The sequence below is a fragment of the Hipposideros armiger genome, unplaced genomic scaffold (assembly GCF_001890085.2).
Source record: "Hipposideros armiger isolate ML-2016 unplaced genomic scaffold, ASM189008v1 scaffold_834, whole genome shotgun sequence".
Lineage (NCBI taxonomy): Eukaryota > Metazoa > Chordata > Mammalia > Chiroptera > Hipposideridae > Hipposideros > Hipposideros armiger.
The window spans coordinates 104,982-113,067 of NW_017732184.1; the positions used below are offsets into that span (position 1 = coordinate 104,982).

An 8,086-nucleotide genomic window follows, 5' to 3' on the forward strand; every position below is an offset into this window, starting at 1 on the left:
CCCCCACCTCCTCAAATCAAGAGACTCATTGGTTGGATCTGCCTTTAATTTTAATCTTTATCCCCATAGAGTTATTTCAATTGCTCTTCTAAGACAGGGATGAAATACTTATTTCTTTATATGTTTACTAGGTAGTGCCCACTGATGTTGGAAAGCCATGCCATCCCCTTGAATTCCCAGAATTGTTATTCAAAGTTTAATCCAGCAGTTTTCCCATTGTCATCTATAAACCTATGGGGGATCTCAGAGACCCTTTCAGGGGGTCCACAAGGTCATAATAATACTAAGATGTTATTTGCCCCTTTCACTAGCTTGACATTTGCACTGATGGTGCAAAGCAAAAGCCAAAGATGGTATGTAAAACTGTTGGTACAGTCATCATACATTGCCAGGCATTTGCAGTAAAAAAAGGAAACAAACCAGTTTCATTTAAGAATGTTCATGATGAGGCAGTAAATACTGTATTAAATCTCAATCCTTGAATACACGTCACACGTCTTTCTAATATTCTATGTGAAGAAATTGGAAGTATGCAAAAAGCACTTCTGCTACTGTTTGAGTTGCAAGCTGAACTAGCTTCCCCCTCCTTTTTAAAAATTTTTTTTATTTTTTAAAATTCTTTTTTATTTTGGTAGAACACTAGTTTTACTTGAAAGAACAGCTGACAGGCAAACTCTGGTTATTCAGGCTTAGGAGTTTGGCAGATATTTTCTCAAAAATGTAGTGAGCCTGTCATTTCAAAGAAAAAACTGACAGTATTTGATAAAATTGGAGTTTTCAGGCAAAAAATAGAATTTTGATAAAGTTATAGCTACCTCCATGACTTTGACAACTTCCTAATAGTTAAAGATTTTTTCATGAGATTAGAGGTGATATTAAAAAGTGTTATTTTTTTTTCCTCATTATATAACAAAACATGTCAAAATTTGGAGCATCTGCATAAGTTATTGAATCACTCTTTTCCAGATGACAAATGCTTGTGTTATAAAATTGTGCCTGGGTAAAAGAGCAGTTCAAAGTGCAAGATAGACCAGTGGAATTTAATATAACAGAATAAGAAAAATTCATTAATGTAGCCTCAGATTCCAAATTACAACTAACCTTTAAAAAACTGCCCTTTTGGTGTAGTATCAAAGAAGAATATCCACAATTATAAAGCTATGAAATATTCCTATCTTTTTCAAATGTATAGCTGTGTGAGGCTGGATTTTCTTCATACACTATAAACAAAACAACATATAACAGATTGACTGCAGAAGCAGGTATGAGAATCCAGCTGTCTTCTATTAAGCCAGACATTAATGAGGTTTGTGAAAAGAAAAAACTGTCACTCTTCTCACTAAATTTATTTTTTTCAAAAATAATTATTTTTTTCTAAAAAGTATGTTATGCATGTTGACATGTAATAAGTATAGTGTTTTTAATGAATTAATACTTTCAAATTATCTTAGTTTTAATTTATAATATGGTAAATAGCACTAGATGTAACTCTAAAATCTCTTTGGGGTCCTTAATAATTTAAAAATGTACCGGGTTCTAAGACCAAAAAGTTTGATTTCTCAAAGTCTAAAGAAATAAACTTAGCCACTTAAACCTTCTAAGAGAGACTGCCCTCACCTCCACTGCAGCCTGCGCTATGGCTCCTCTGGGAAATAAGTGCCCTTAGAGCTCCACTGTGAATTCACGGTGAAGGTCCATCCATTACTTTATTTAGTGGCATCTTGCTGGGGCCCCAAGCAGCCTGGCCTCTCCCAGCCCCATAGCCCTTTTTCCTCCTGGGCTTGGCTCCCAGGATGGAAGTGAAAGTTCTCTCAAATTTGCATAATTACACAGCTCCAGATTTNGCCTAAATCACACAGCTGTTAAGTTTGGATAGATTTCAAACCGTCTTTGAATCTTCCTGTATTTTTGTACCTTCAGTGTCTAGGACTCAAATGTTAAATTAAGTCTCATAATTCTTTGTCTCCTGACCACCTGTTTTTGATCCATGCCCTTAGCTTCTATATTAAGTCCTCCAGAAGACACTAAGGGAAAACCTAGCACCATTATGGAAGATGCAAATCCAAACAATCCAGTCATTAGTTTTGCAACTGAATAAAGCCTTCCTGACCCAACTCGCATTATTTAACTCAATTAAGTCTCTTACCCTGTGCTTCCTTATATTTGATGGCCCCCCAATATCCTCTAAAGGTTGTCATGACAGACTTGTCCCATAGCGAGTAATGGTTCCTAGCCCATGTATGAGCACCAAGGAAAAAACTCTCCACCAAATTAACCTAGTAGCTGAGTTACAGGTTTAAGTGTCATCTTAATCATTTCTTTGGCCAGGGTTCTGGATTGCGAGTTTTATTTTGGGTGAAAAAAATTTCAAAATCATGGCTGGCCAAGTGGCTCAGTTGGTTAAGAGCTCCCCTCAAGAGTTTGAGCTCTGAGCAACAGCGGTTCAATTCCCGGCCCGAGCTGAGCTGCCAACAGGTGACAGGATGGCTCAGCTAAAAAAAAAAAAAAAATTCAAAATCTTTGGAACTATAAAAGCTAGCAAGTTATAACTTAACCCTGAAATCTATGAGGGTCTTATCTGCAAGCACTAATCATTTTTGGAGGGGATACAAACCCTGAAAAACCTGATTCTAGTTTTAGGCTTTTGACGATTTCCCAAATTTCTCTACTATATACATTTCAGACTAAAGAAAAACTGTTAGCAGTTCATGATGTATTTCTTTGAACATTTAAGACTCCTATGCTCAGGGACCCAAAAATCCTGACAATTGCTTCCTAGAATCCTAACCACTTTGATATGTAAAAGCCTTGCTGTNACAAAACAAAGAAAAAATTTTTATTAAAAAAAATAGCATTACAATATGATCCAGAAATTGCACTTTTGGGTATATACGCAAAAGAATTAAAAGTAGGGATTCAAAGAGATATTTGTACCCATGTTCGTATCAGCATTATGTGCCATAGCCACAAGGTAGAAGCAACCCAAGTGAATGGATAAACAAAATGTGGTATATACATGTAGTGGAATCTTATTCAGCCTTAATGAGGAAGGAAATTCTGACACATGCTACAATATGAATGCATCTTGAGCACATAATGCTAAATGAAATAAGGCAGTCACAAAAAGACAAATACTGACCAAGAGTAGTCAAATTCATAGAGACAGAAAGTAGAATGGTGGTTGCCAGGGGCTTGGGGGGAGGGGAAAATGGGGAGTTGTTTAATGGTATAGCTTTAGTTTTGCCCATTATTTAACTAGGTTTTGTTGTTGTTGTTGTTGTTATTGTTGCTGTTATTGTTGAGTTGTAGGAGTTCTTTATATATTCTGGATACTAGACCCTTATTAGATATATAATTAGTATATATTTTCTCCTACTCCTTGGGCTGCCTCTTCATTCTGTTGATAGTGTCCTTTGATGTGGAAAAGTTTTTAATTTTGATGAATCCAACTGATCTATTTTTTCTTTTGTTGCCTGTCTTTTGGTGTCATATCCAGGAAATCATTGCCAAATCCATTGTGTGAAGCATTTACCCTATGTTTTCTTCTAAGAGTTTTACAGTTTTAGCTCTTATGTTTAGGTCTTTATCTCACTTAAAACTTTTACCATGAACTAATTATTCATGTCTCAAGGCTTTGACTCCAAAGTCAGAAAACTAAATTCATACTAATGACAATTATCAGAACTATAGTGTTTGTTGCCAAGTTTTCTAAGTGCAGTGGAGACTAAAAACATTAGCTTCGGTGTCAGCATATCTGGGTGTCTGAGTGTGAGTCTTAATCTGCCTGCCACTTAATAGTCGTGTAGCTTGGGCAAGTTTTCTTGCCTGTAAAATGGGGATAATGATAGTAGTAATTAACTAGGACTGTTATGAAGATTAAATGAGAATATACACATAAAACATTCTNACATCTCTTCTGAAGTAGAGCATGGCATTGTGACTCAGGCATCTGGGCTTCCCCAGAGAGTCCAGGCCTCAGAAAATAAACCTGTGAAATGAGCAGAAGGGAGTTGATGCCAGTCAGCAGCCTTGCAAGGTAAAGGTGGTGCTGACATTTTTGCTATCCCAGGTCTCTTTACAAGTGGCCTTGTGAACACATTGCCACTCTGAAGAGGACTGGTGGTTCCTCTCTCTTCCTCTCCTCTCTGGGTTCCTGAGTCCATCAACAGTTTTTCAGACAATAGCATGGATGGATCCAGCCTTGTTTTCTGGCTCTTCATCTTTAGATTTGGACATTTGGAAATATGCTTTCCTTTTTCAAATAGAGGATTATTCATTTAAGATGGAAAGAGCCAGATTTCTGTTCTAAGTGAGAATTTGAGAAAACCTTAGCAATCCAAATTTATTTCAGAAAGAATTTAACATTTTTTTATGTAATAGAAAAGAGAGTAAAACATTAAAGAAAATTTTGAGAAAAAATATGAGTAAAAACATCTCAAATCATAACACCGTACAATGCTGTTTTCATGTCTGAATATTACCTTTCAGCTCTCATCTACATGGAGACATAGCTATCTTCAAAGCTGATTATCAAAGTATACAAATCCCTTTGTATTCTGCTTTTCATTTAATACAATAATATTTATCTGTATCACTACCCAGTCTTCATGATTATTTTTTTAATTTAGTTTTTAATTTAAGTGTAGTTTGTATACAATCTTATATTGGTTATATTACTTTCAGGTGTACAATATGGTGATTTGACATTTTTATACCTTACAATGTAATCACCCCGCTAATTCTAGTAACCTTTCACCATGTAAACATCCCAATATTATTAACTGTATTACCCTTTCCCTTTTCCCTCATCCTCCTACCCACTCCTTTCTGGTAACCATCCTTGTGGTCTCTGTTTCTATGAGTCTGCTTTTGTTTTGTTTTTAGATTACACAAATAAATGAAACCATATGATATTTGTTTTTCTCTGCCTAATTTATTTCACTTAGCATAGTGTCCTCTAGATCCATCCATGTTGTCCCAAAAAGCAAGATTTCATTCCTTTCATTGCTGCATAATATTCCAGTGATTATTATTTTTAACAGCTGAGGAGTAATTTATCATTAGCATGTACTATAACTTACTAAGCCATTTTCTTGTGTGTTTTTTTCTTATTGTGTTCTTTGCTATTAGAGACAATGATACAGTGAACANTTCTCAAAGGAAAAGGTCAACCAGAGGTCAGATTCAATCCGACCCGACTGCACAAAGCTCTTAATAACCCACTTCTAAGCTACCTACCTCCTGACTAAGCATCAGGCAAGGAGAGCCCGAGCCGGCCAGGATGGGAAGCCAGCACTTACCGATGCGGCCGTGGCCGTGGCTCACGTGGCCCCTAAGTTTCCGGGTCTTCCTCAGTCTGGATGGCTGTGTGGAAAAAGGTACTTACTTAGTGATAAGGCCTAAGGGAGGTGGAGCAGGGGGCGAAGCTTGCCAGATCGTGAGAGGCCCGTAGGCCTTGAGATCAAGCATCTGCCTTGTAGCACATTCAGCAAAGCTGAGGTTACAGACCGGCACCGAGCCGTGCGGCCTCATCAGGGCGGTGCCTGGGCCCGCGTGTCTCAGGACATCCGAACTCTGGTCCGAACACGCGGCCCCAGGCGCCCAGGCCGGCCCCCTAGCCTGCGGCCCGTTGTGCGACCCACAACACCGGACGAATAAGGTCGGGGGTGGGCGGCGGGGTGCAAAGCGAGCAGAGCTCGTGGCCTGCGACAACAACGAAGAGGACGCATGAAACGAATAACCTACCATGTCGACAGCCGAGATGAAAAAGGGAGGCCGTTGCGAAGTCTCGCGAGATATGGAACATGGGGGCGGGAGCAACACCTCACTTCCGGTCCGGGAGGCCGGTCCTTGCGCAGATCGCGGGTCTCGCGCGGTTGTGGTTTGTATCGCTTCCTCTTGCTTCAGGTTCTTTTTTCTGTCCCTGGGCTGTCCTAGTAGCTGTAGCGGCTGAGATCCCTACTTGCAGTCCGTGGTGCGCACAGGCTCGGAGGCTGAAAGCTGTTGCGGAATGTGGGACTTGGGGCGCTGTGGGCTGGGCCCTTTTCCTGGAGCCATGGCCCAGGGACCCTCCTCGGCCACCGTCTTTCTCAGCTCCTCATCAAACGCTCCAGCCCTGAGCGGCTCCACGCACCGTGCTCTGTTCTTAGTGATCTAATCGGCCCCGCCGGTTGCGGTTGCTTTCTTGTTGCCCGGCCGCGGTGAGGATCCACGAGGCATTTTGACTCTTGGCGTGCCCGCCCTGTGTCTCCCTCTGGGGCCTTTGAAGTTCTTCCCTAGATGTGTCTGTCACCTTCTGGGACCTGCTCTCCCACACCCCTGAATGGGCGCTTGGGTCTTCCGTTCTCTTTTGCCTTGGTGCTGTCATCGGGGAATACTCACTGAACCTGCTCTGCTTCAGGGACCTGTACGCCTGGTTGCTTTAGAGGCCTTTTCATCCAGACCTTGTAAATTTTTTAACCACCACGTTAAATAACTCGACACGCCTGTGGCCCCCACTCCTGGGCCACAGAACCTCTACTCAACCTGGACCCAATACAAGCGTCTCGTGAAACTTCATTGACCCATTTAGTTATAGTTGCTCACTCGGTTTGTGCCACCACAAAATCCAGTACATAGCTCTTAGGTAATTGTTAATCCATATTTGCCTTCCCCACTAGACCAAATTCCTTAAGGGCTCGAGGACTATTGTCTTTTATCCATGCACCCCCCTCCCCCGTTCCTGGCATGTAGTACATGTTCAACAAATGATTAAGTGAATGAATGCACCTACCCTCACCTCTTCGCTAATGGAAGAGTTAACCCTCGTGTCTTAGTCTCAACCAGAGTTCACAATCTCAACCTCTGTTCAAGATCCCATTCCTTCAGTTACTCTGTGTGTATGTATTTTCTGTTTTGTTTTCTTCAGCTAAAATACATTTTAGCTAAAATATCCTAAATTCTCTATGACTGTCTGTCTCATCTACTACCCTTGCTCCTTTACTCTTTTCCCCAAGAGTAGTCAATGCTGTCTGTTTGCTCACTTCCCATTTGTTGTTTAATCCACTGTAGTCTACCTCTCAGCCCTACTATTTCAATGAAACTGCTCTTAGCAGAGTCATCAATTAAACACCAAATTGGATGGACTTCCAATTCCTTATACCACTGTTCTCTCTGTTGCACTTTACCCCTTTAACTTCTTTTTCTAAAGAAACTCGCCTTCCTCCTGTCTTCCTGCATGCTTCTTAAGTCTTCTTTTCAGGTTCTTCTAACTTTGACCACCCTTTCATTGTTGGTGTTCTTTAGCCTCCCGTCCTTCCCCCTCTTCACAGTACGCAATCTTCTTGGGTGAACTCATCTTGGGTGGCTTCAGTTCACATCCCTGGCTGAGCTCTGCTCATATTCACTTAATTTCTGGCTAATATCCCTTGGACATTCTAGAGACAATCTAGATAAACATATCCAAAAACTTGAATCTTCCCTGCTCACTGGTACCTCCCCCTTTATTCTGTATCTTGGTGAAGAGCACTGTTGTCTATCATAGCGATGTCAGGGACATCTGAAAACTGTCCCCAAGCCTTCTTTTCCTCTAATACACTGTCACTATATCCTTTTATTCTATATCTGTCAAATCTTCCTTTTAAACCCTCTTGCCACTGACTTCATTAAGACCACCATATCTCTTGAGTTCAATGCCCATCTGCGATTATCCTGCCTGTATTCTAACCCTCCTCCAACCCCTCCATCCATCATACCTTTGCCAGGTTAATCTTCCTAAAACATGACTTTCATTCTTTCACTTGATCAAAAAGTTCAGTATCTCCCTATTACCAACAAAATACAGCTGACTTGCCTTTACAGCCTTACCTCAGTTTCTCCCCTACACAAGCTTTCTACTGCAGCCAAACTTAATACATCTCTTCTGCCTTTTTGCCTGTGCTCGTGCCACTTCTCAAGCCTGAAATGCTCATCTTCCTGACCAGATAGCCTGAATCATCTCAACCTTTAAAGCCCACCTTGTAACCTGCTTCTTCCCAAAACACTCCAGTCCACAGTGATAATAGCCACACACACCTTGCAGTTTACCAAATGCATGTGCTTGAGAAGT

The 8,086-nt window shown here is 40.8% G+C and overlaps 1 protein-coding gene across 4 annotated transcripts in view; it reads left to right on the plus strand.

Annotated features, from left to right (window-relative positions):
- TRIM66 (tripartite motif containing 66) overlaps window positions 1–8,086 on the plus strand; it is a 65,910-nt gene that overhangs the window by 4,407 nt on the left and 53,417 nt on the right. The window contains exon 1 of one of the 4 annotated variants that reach the window (XM_019629280.1): window positions 3,923–4,036. The exons of the other annotated variants lie outside the window; for them this stretch is intronic. The gene's annotated coding sequence lies outside the window, so the exon portion shown is untranslated. Of the gene's footprint in view, window positions 1–3,922; window positions 4,037–8,086 lie in introns of those variants that run through there. 4 annotated transcript variants of the gene reach the window in all.